Below are 10,810 nucleotides of genomic sequence, written 5' to 3'. Positions count from 1 at the left end.
TAGTTTCTTTCCTGAGATCGAAGAATGATGCATGAAATTGGACAATCTATTGTTCTGTACAGGGAATTTGTACATTTGCTTCTAGAGTTCTAGTGGTAAACGTGCCCAAGTTCTGTTGCTTGATGATTGTCACAACTATTTTTTATTTTGGTTTCTATCCAGTGATGATGTCGCTTAAGTGCTCTTGCAATTCTCATCATGTTCACTTTAGTGCAGGTTGGAGGAAGCTACTGGTCTGGCATTCAGATTTGTGATCGGTAAAAGCAATGACAAGTCTAAGATGGCAGCTCTTGAAAGAGAGGTTGAAGAATATGATGATTTTGTGCTTTTAGATCTTGAGGAGGAGTATAGCAGGCTTCCATACAAAACGTAAACAGTATAGCTAGTATCATATCATTATGTTATCTCTTCATATGGGAACTGATTTGATCTTATGTTTTAGGTTAGCATTCTTTAAGGCTGCCTATGCGTTGTTCGATTCTGATTTCTATGTTAAAGCTGATGATGACACTTACTTGAGACCAGGTGAGCAAGAAACTGACAACATCCAAGATATATGCTCTCGGTGGCTTTGACCAACATACACAAATTTTATTTTTGTAAGGTACACATACACAAACATACATTGGATGCATGAAGAAGGGGCCTGTTTTTACTGATCCCAAATTGAAATGGTTAGTTTCTTCTTTTCATTTTTTACCTAACACTTTTCCTTGTGAAGGATGTCTAACTCTAAGAAGCAATACATGCTGTTACATGCTAAATATATGGAAAGTACTCCCTCCGTTCGGAAATACTTGTTGGAGGAATGGATGTCTCTAGATGTATTTTAATATTGCAAAACCTGAACCAAAAGTGATTTTTTTTCTACGACATAACAGTAGTGCATCAAAACTGTAGTCTTCTGGTCTCACAAGTATTTGTGTTAAGATTCGTAATAGTTATCTGAAACCAAAATGGTTGGCATTGTCTGGTGGGCAAGGAGTGATGCCGTCAGTGAAGCAGTGGAGCTCACATGGATTGGTCTAGTGGGCAACATTTGCCATAAGGGCCTATTTTTTCCCATGTTCAGCGCTGATAACTGTTTTGGACTGGATCTAGTACTTTCATATCATAGGATATAAAGAAGTAGTGGGGCTCACTTGGATTGGTCTAGTAGGCAATATTTGCTGTAAGGGCCTAAATTTGTTTTTATATGTTTAGCGCTGACTGTTTTGGATTGGGTATAGTACTTTCATATCTGCATTTTTTCATAGTTAAGTTCTGAGCTTCCTGAGATATGTTTCTTTTAGAGCCAACAATTGTGCTCGAGTATTGGAAGGGAATGCAATGGTTAGCATGGAATGAGGTACTGGACTGTTTAGAATAGGTTAAGCAGCTTGTTGTTCTCAGTGAATAGGGTATGTACTACTAGCATGGACATGTATGTAATGGCCGGGAGAAAGTTGGTTATAGTGTTTCCATTTAATAACTGGATCCGGTGGGGGTGGGGGGGCTGTCTAAGAAAAACAGTGCGAACTTAGAGAAAAATTGTGTGGTTAACTGGTTAAGAACCTGAGAAATGCAACTGCAAGTTTAGGGGTACATAAAACATACGGTGTACAAGTTGAGGGAACAAGAGCGCAATTCATACCATATGTTTTTTTGTATTTGCGAACGCTCACCTGGGAAATTATACTGTGTAGCACTCGTCGCTACCTGCTTATTGTTTTGATTGTTATCTTTTGATGAACGCAGGTATGAGCCACAGTCCTTCCTACTTGGATCAGAATACTTCCTTCATGCATATGGGCCTATTTATGCTTTATCAGCTGATGTGGTGGCAAGCTTAGTTGCTCTGAGAAACAACAGGTAAATATTCTAAAACTCACCAAACTGTACCAGTAAATATTATTTTTTGGGTCTTAGCATGCCAACTAGTACCAAGATTTTTTTTAACTTGGTACCACAGAAAGATGTATACCTAAAAAGTGCCCTGGGGCCACATGTTAGTGACACATGAATGGCACTTCACAACTTGAGTGTGCCGTGGTTGTGGTTGTGGGATGTGTCGTGGCGCGGTGGTGCTGGATGTGCCCACGTCGCCGGCGGTGCTGGATGTGCCGTGGCGCGGTGGTGCTGGATGTGCCCACGTCGCCGGCGGTGCTGGATGTGCCGTGGCGCGGTGGTGCTGGATGTGCCCACGTCGCCGGCGGTGCTGGATGTGCCGTGGCGCGGTGGTGCCCCTGGGTGGCGCCTCCGTGCTGCGGTGCCCCTGGTTGGCGCCTTCGTGCCCGTGCTCTCACTGGTGCCGCCGTTGTGGTGCTCTCTGGCAAGCTCCGGCTTGTTGTGGTGGTGTTGGTTGTGATGCTGGTCACACCATAGTGATGGTGTGGCTGCATCCTACTTCGGCTACAACTCCTTTTGGTGAGCTTCTCCTTGCTCCCCTCCTGATCTCTCTAATGCATAGCTCTAGATCTTGATCTTGTGGGATGTGAGGCTCTATTAGCTGTGGTTAGCTGCTGTAGATGAGCATCAACTTGTATTGGAGCTCTCTGTGATGGATTCTTGCTGTGTCAGGGTTTTGGTCAGTGACCATCTATGTGTATTTGTGAAGTATATATACTCCTGTACTGCTCTGTTCTGTTTAGTTGATCCTGGAGTTGTTACTTTGGTCAGTTACTTTACTCATGAACGGATACTCACTTGTTCTTAGTTATTTTACTTCTAATACTGATATGAACAGATACCACTTGGTTTGGCTATTCCTATTTGTCTCTTTCTAATAGCCTATGAACAGATGCTATACTTGGTTTTGGCTGTTACTTTCCTAGTTTTCTACTGATAAGACAGATACTACATCTGATTTGGGCAGTGATGCTGGTCTGAGCCCCCCTCTCTTAGGCTTAATTTACATGTGACTATCCCTGTGCTGTGATGAACTAGCCCTGGCACTTCCAGGCTGTCTGAGCACATAATCCCTCAAGTATACCTTGAGGTCTTCTGTAGCTCTCCTTAATAGTTATCTCTTCTAAGCTGCTGGTGGTTGGATGTGTTGGGACTTGGTCTGGTTGGCTGATTATCTTGATCTCAAGTACTGGCTCCTAGGGCATTGCATTTCACCAAGTGAAATGCTACATTTCTACTCCTAACCCATTCTCTCTTTCTTAGTGTTTTTGTTATGCAGGTTGGAAGAAAAGAAGAAGATCCGGAGAAGATCTTAGTAATAAGATAGTCTTTTAGGAAAATAGATATTTAGTTTTAGATCATTCCTTGTAATATTTGTTGGATATGTGTTCATGGATATGTGTTGGATATATATGTGTTCATGACTATATATTGGTAACATGTGTTGGATATATATGTGTTCATGAGTATTGGTAATATGTGTTGGATATGCTATATTGGTCATATATATATGTGTTTGATTTTCTGTGAAAATGAATTGATATAAGAAGAAACAGAATTAATGCCTATTTGGTCTCTTTGCCATCTGCCAACAGATGGCAAAGAGCCTGCAGCCTTTGCCGTCAGCTGGCGGACGGCAAAGGCTGCCGTTAGCCACCTAACGGACACTAACACTACTCATTTTGCCGTCCGCTTCTTTGCCGTCCGCGGCAGATGGCAAAGGCGCCTTTGCCGTCAGCCGCCGAAAGCAGACGGCACAGTAGGTCTTTTCCGTAGCCTACTTTGCCGGAGCCTTTTGCCGTTCGCGGCTGACGGCAAAGGCCTTTGCCGTCCGCCGTTCATGCCTTTGCCGTCCGCCGTGGCAGACGGCAAAGTAGCTGATTCCTGTAGTGCAAACCGATAGTTCGAAGAGAGTTACAAAGATATCAAATAATTAATGCATAAAAGAATTCAAAGAAGACTCAAATAATATTCATAGATAAGCTGATCATAAATCCACAATTCATCGGATCTCGGCAAACACACCGCAAAAAAGTATTGCATCGAATAGATCTCCAAGAACATCGAGGAGAACATGGTATTGAGAATCAAAGAGAGAGAAGAAGCCATCTAGCTACTAGCTATGGACCCGTAGGTCTGTGGTAAACTACTCACGCTTCATCGGAAGGGCAATAGAGTTGATGTAGAGGCCCTCCGTGATCGAATCCCCCTCCAGCAGGGTGCCAGAAAAGGTCCCTAGATGGGATCTCACGGGTACAGAAGGTTGTGATGGTGGAATAGTGTTTTCTTGTATGCCTCTATTAGTTTGGGGATATATGGGAATATATAGGCGCAGAATTAGGTCAGGAGGTGCACGAGGGGCCCACAAGGATGGGGGAGCGCCCTACTCCCTGGGCACGCCCTCCGTCCTTGTGGCCGCCTCGTGGCTCTTCTAACTTCATCTCCAAGTCTCCTAGTTGTCTTCTGGTCCAAGAAAAATCACCGCGAAGGTTTTATTCCGTTTGACTCCGTTTGGTATTCCTTTTCTGCGAAACTCAAAAACAGGAAAAAAATAGGAACATGCACTAGGCTCTAGGTTAATATGTTAGTCCCAAAAATAATGTAAAACAACATATTAATGCATATAAAACATCCAAAACAGATAATATAATAGCATGGAACAATAAAAAATTATAGATACGTTTGAGACGTATCAAGCATCCCCAAGCTTAATTCCTACTCGTCCTCGAGTAGGTAAATGATAAAAACAGAATTTTTGATGTGGAATGCTACCTAACATATTTATCCATGTAATTTCTTTATTGTGGCACGAATGTTCAGATCCAAAAGATTCAAAATAAAAGTTTAATATTGACATAAAAACAATAATACTTCAAGCATATTAACAAGGAAATTATGTCTTCTCAAAATAACATGGCAAAGAAAGCTTATCCCTACAAAAATCATATAGTCTGGCTATGCTCCTTCTTCATCACATAAAATATTCAAATCATGCACAACCCCAATAACAAGCCAAGCAATTTTTTCATACTTTTGATGCTCTCAAACTTTTTCAACTTTCACGCAATACATGAGCGTGAGCCATGGACATAGCACTATAGGTGGAATAGAAGGTGGTTGTGGAGAAGACAAAAAGAAGGATATAGTCTCACATAAACTAGGCGTATCAACGGGCTATGGAGATGCCCATCAATACATATCAATGTGAGTGAGCAGGGATTGCCATGCAATGGATGCACTAGAGCTATAAGTTTATGAAAGCTCAAAAAGAAACTAAGTGGGTGTGCATCCAACTCGCTTGCTCACGAAGACCTAGGGCAATTTGAGGACGCCCATCATTGGAATATACAAGCCAAGTTCTATGAAAAATCCCCACTAGTATATGAAAGTGACAATATAGGAGACTCTCTATCATGAAGATCATGGTGCTACTTTGAAGCACAAGTGTGGTAAAAGGATAGTAACATTGCCCCTTCTCTATTTTCTCTTTTTTTTGGGCCTTCTCTAATTTTTTTGGCCGCTTTTTTCGTCTGGAGTCTCATCCTGACTTGTGGGGGAATCATAGTCTCCATCATCCTTTCCTCACATGGGACAATGCTCTAATAATGAAGATCATCACACTTTTACTTACTTACAACTCAACAATTACAACTCGATACTTAATACAAAATATGACTCTATGTGAATGCCTCCGGCGGTGTACCGGGATATGCAATGAATCAAGAGTGACATGTATGAAAGAATTATGAATGGTGTCTTTGCCACAAATACGATGTCAACTACATGATCATGCAAAGAAATATGACAATGATGGCGAGTGTCATAATAAACGGAACGGTGGAAAGTTGCATGGCAATATATCTCGGAATGGCCATGGAAATGCCATAATAGGTAGGTATGGTGGCTGTTTTGAGGAAGGTATATGGTGGGTGTATGATACCGGCGAAAGGTGCGCGGCACAAGAGAGGCTAGCAATGGTGGAAGGCTGAGAGTGCATATAATCCATGGAGTCAACATTAGTTAAAAAACTCACATACTTATCAAAACGAAGTACTACGCGCATGCTCCTAGGGGGATAGATTGGTAGGAAAAGACCATCGCTCGTCCCCGACCGCCACTCATAAGGAAGACAATCAATAAATAAATCATGCTCCAACTTCATCACATAATGGTTCACCATACGTGCATGCTACGGGGAGCACAAACTTTAACACAAGTATTTCTCAAATTCACAATTAATCACTAGCATGACTCTAATATCACCATCTTCGTATCTCAAAACAATCATAATGAATCAAACTTCTCATAGTATATCCCTCTTGGATGCCTATCATATTAGAACTAAATTTATAACCAAAGCAAATTACCATGCTGTTTAAAGACTCTCAAAATATTATAAGTGAAGCATGAGAGTTCATCAATTTCTATAAAATAAAACCACCACTGTGCTCTAAAAAGATAGAAGTGAAGCACTAGAGCAAAATTTCCTAGTTCAAAAGATATAAGTGAAGCACATAGAGTATTCTAATAAATTATGATTCATGTGTGTCTCTCTCAAAAGGTGTGTACAACAAGGATGATTGTGGAAAAAACTAAAAATCAAAGACTCAAATCATACAAGACGCTCCAAGCAAAACACATATCATGTGGTGAATAAAAATATAGCCTCAAGTAAAGTTACCGATAGACGAAGACGAAAGAGGGGATGCCTTACGGGGCATCCCGAACCTTAGGCTCTTGGTTGTCCTTGAATATTACCTTGGGGTGCCTTGGGCATCCCCAAGCTTAGGCTCATGCCACTCCTTATTCCATAGTCCATCAAATCCTTACCCAAAACTTGAAAACTTCACAACACAAAACTCAACAGAAAATCTCATAAGCTCCGTTAGTATAAGAAAATAAATCACCACTTTTGGTACTGTTGTGAACTCATTCTTTATTTATATTGGTGTAATAACTGTATTCCAACTTTTCCATGGTTCATATCCCTAGATACTACCCATAGATTCATCAAAATAAGCAAACAACACATAGAAAATAGAATCTGTCAAAAACAGAACAATCTGTAGTAATCTGGATAGTTCAAATACTTCTGTAACTCCAAAACATCTGATAGCTTATGGTGATAGTTGATTTGATCTTGCTGCAAAACAGAAACTTTTATTGCAAAATAGAACCTAAAAAGACACAAACACTAATTAAAACACAAGACTACATCTAACCAGAGGCTAGATGAATTATTTATTGCAAAGTAGAACCTAAAAAGAAAAAAGAAAAATAAAATTGGGTTGCCTCCTGATGCGGCTTGAAGCTACGTCGGTATTTCCCCAGAGAGGAAGGGATGATGTAGCACAGTGGCGGTAGGTATTTCCCTCGGTGATGAAACCAAGGTTATCAAACCAGTAGAAGAACCAAGCAACACTAGGTAAATATCACCTGCACACAAATAACAAATACTCGCAACCCGACGTGTCAAAGGGGTTGTCAATCCCATTCGGGTAGCGGTGCCGGAAATTGGCAAATGGACGTGAGTCATAAATATGGATAGATCGAATGCCAAATAAAATGAAGTGCAGCAAGGTATTTTTGTATTTTTGTTTCAATAGATCTGAAAATAAAAGCAAAGGCTAATAGATCGCAAAGGCAAATAATATGACAAAGAGACCCGGGGGTCGTAGGTTTCACTAGTGGCTTCTATGAGATAAAATAGCAAATGGTGGGTATACAAATTACTGTTGGACAATTGATAGAATTTCAAATAATCATGATGATATCCAGGCAATGATCATTATATAGGCATCACGTCCAAGATTAGTAGACCGACTCCTGCCTGCATCTACTACTATTACTCCACACATCAACTGCTATCCAGCATGCATCTAGTGTATTAAGTTCATGGAGAAACGGAGTAATGCAATAAGAACGATGACATGATGTAGACAAGATCTATTTATGTAGAAATATACCCCATCGTTTTATCCTTAGTAGCAATGATACATACGTGTCGGTTCCCCTTCTGTCACTGGGATCAAGCACCGTAAGATCGAACCCACTACAAAGCACCTCTTCCCATTGCAAGATAAATAGATGAAGTTGTCCAAACAAAACCCAAATATTGGAGAAGAAATACGAGGCAATAAGCAATCATGCATATAAGAGATCAAAGAAACTAAAATAACTTTCATGGATAAAAAGATAGATCTGATCATAAACTCAAAGTTCATCCAATCCCAACAAACACACTACAAAAAGAGTTACATCATATGGATCTCCAAGAGACCATTGTATTGATAATCAAAAGAAAGAGAGGAAGCCATCTAGCTACTAACTACGGACCCGTAGGTCTACAAAGAACTACTCACGCATCATAGGAGAGGCACCAATGGAAGTGGTGAACCCCTCCGTGATGGTGTCTAGATTGGATCTGGTGGTTCTGGACTCTGCGGCGGTTGGAATTGATTTTCGTCGACTGCCCTAGGGTTTCTGGAATATTGGGGTATTTATAGAGCAAAGAGTCGGTTCGGGGTGTAGCCGAGGTGGGCACAACCCACCTGGGCACGCCTGGGCCCCCAGGCACGCCTTGGTGGGTTGTGCTCCCCTGGGAGCACCCCCAGGTGCTTCTCCGGCTCACTGGATGTCTTCTGGTCCAAAAAAAATCCACAAAAAGTTTCGCTGCGTTTGGACTCCGTTTGGTATTGATTTCCTACGATGTACAAAACATGCAGAAAATAACAACCGGCACTTGGCACTATGTCAATAGGTTAGTACCAAAAAATATTATAAAATACTATAAAATGATTAGGAAACATCCAAGAATGATAATATAACAGCATGGAATAAAAAAAAATTATAGATACGTTGGAGACGTATCACCTCCCAACAAGCGCTATTGTTTAACTCCCTTAGCTAGGCATAAAAACAAGAATAGATCTAGGTATTATCATGTTTGGCATGGAATCCATAAGTGGATCTCATAATAGATTCATAAGGCAATTTAATTTTGTTTCTTGGAAAGTGTTCCATGCCCTTCCTTAACGGAAACTGAAATCTAATGTTTCCTTCTTTCATATCAATAATTGCACCAATCGTTCTAAGGAAAGGTCTACCAAGAATAATAGGACATGTAGGATTGCAATCTATATCAAGAACAAAGAAATCTACAGGCACATAATTCCTATTTGCAACAATAAGAACATCATTAATCCTTCCCATAGGTTTCTTAATAGTGGAATCCTTAAGATGCAAATTTAAAGAAGAATCATCAAATTCACGGAAACCTAGCACATCACATAAAGTTTTTGGAATCGTGGAAACACTATAACCCAAATCACACAAAGCATGGCACTCATAATCTTTAATCTTAATCTTAATAGTAGGTTCCCACTCATCATAAAGTTTTCTAGGGATGGAAACTTCCAATTCAAGCTTTTCTTAAAAAGATTGCATCACAGCATCAACGATATGTTTAGTAAAAGCTTTGTTTTGATTATAAGCATGAGGAGAATTCAACATGGATTGCAACAAGGAAATAAAATCTATTAAAGAACATTTATCATAATTAAATTCCTTGAAATCCAAAAGAGTGGGTTCACTGCTACTTAAAGTTTTGACCTCTCCAATCCCACTTTTATCAATTTTTGCATCAAGATCTAAAAACTCCGAACCATTGGGACGCCTTTTAAATGAAGTTGACTCATCTCCAGTCCCATCTTTATCAAGATTTATATTGGAAAACAAATATTAAATAGGAGTCACATCAATCACTTTAAGATCTTCATCATTATTTTCACGGAAACTAGAAGAACACGCTTTTATAAACCAATCTTTTTTAGCATGCATCTTAGCAGTTCTTTATTTGCACTAATCAATGGAAATTCTCATAGATTTGAGAGACTCATTAATATCATGCTTAGGTGGAATAGATCTAAGTTTCAAAGAATCAACATCAAGAGAAATTATATCCACGTTCCTAGCCAAATCATCAATCTTAAGCAAATTTTTCTTCAATCAAAGCATTGAAATTCTTTTGCGAACTCATAAATTCTTTAACACTATTCTCAAAATCAGAGGGCATATTATTATAATTTCCACAAGAATTGTTCTAGGAATTACCATAATTATTAGAGGAATTACTAGGAAATGGCCTAGGATTAAAATTACCTCTATATGCGTTATTACCAAAATTGTTCCTACCAACAAAATTCACATCCATAGATTCATTATTATTCTCAATAAAAGTAGACAAAGGCATATCATTAGGATCAACAGGATCACTCTTTCTAGCAAATAATTTTATAAGCTCATCCATCTTTCCACTCAAAACATTAATCTCTTCAATCGCATGCACTTTTTTACTAGTGCAAGATCTTTCGGCATGCCATTGAGAATAATTAACCATAATATTATCTAGGAGTTTAGTAGCTTCTCCTAAAGTAATTTCCATAAAAGTACCCCCCGCGGACGAATCTAAAAGATTTCTAGAAGAAAATTTCAATCTGGCATAGTTTTTTGTATAATCATCCACAAATTCAAACCATGAGTAGGGCAATTTCGTATCATCAATTTCATCCTCTCGCAAGATTGTGTAACATGTTCATGATCGAGTTGCTTAAAATTCATAATATCGTTTCTAAGGGAGATGATCTTAGTGGGAGGAAAATACTTGGAAATAAAAGCATCTTTACACTTGTTCCATGAATCGATACTATTTTTAGGCAAAGATGAAAACCAAGTTTTAGCATGATCTCGAAGCGAGAACTGAAATAGCTTCAATTTAGCAAGATCATTATCCACATATTTTTTTCTTTTGCATATCACACAAATCAACGAAACTTTTTAGATGGGAAGCGGCATCTTCATTAGGAAGGCCAGAAAATTGATCTTTCATAACAAGATTCAGCAAAGCGACATTAATTTCACACGA

General features: G+C 39.5%; 1 long non-coding RNA gene across 1 annotated transcript; it reads left to right on the top strand.

Annotated features, from left to right (window-relative positions):
- Positions 1–72: 72 nt before the first annotated feature.
- On the top strand, positions 73–1,851 carry LOC109768554 (uncharacterized). Its single transcript, XR_012183604.1, has 3 exons — positions 73–369; positions 443–674; positions 1,738–1,851. It is a non-coding gene; the product is annotated as an uncharacterized lncRNA (long non-coding RNA).
- Positions 1,852–10,810: the final 8,959 nt, after the last annotated feature.

This window comes from Aegilops tauschii, chromosome 5 (genome assembly GCF_002575655.3).
Source record: "Aegilops tauschii subsp. strangulata cultivar AL8/78 chromosome 5, Aet v6.0, whole genome shotgun sequence".
Classification (NCBI taxonomy): domain Eukaryota; kingdom Viridiplantae; phylum Streptophyta; class Magnoliopsida; order Poales; family Poaceae; genus Aegilops; species Aegilops tauschii.
This window is presented reverse-complemented; position numbering and strand designations above follow the sequence as displayed.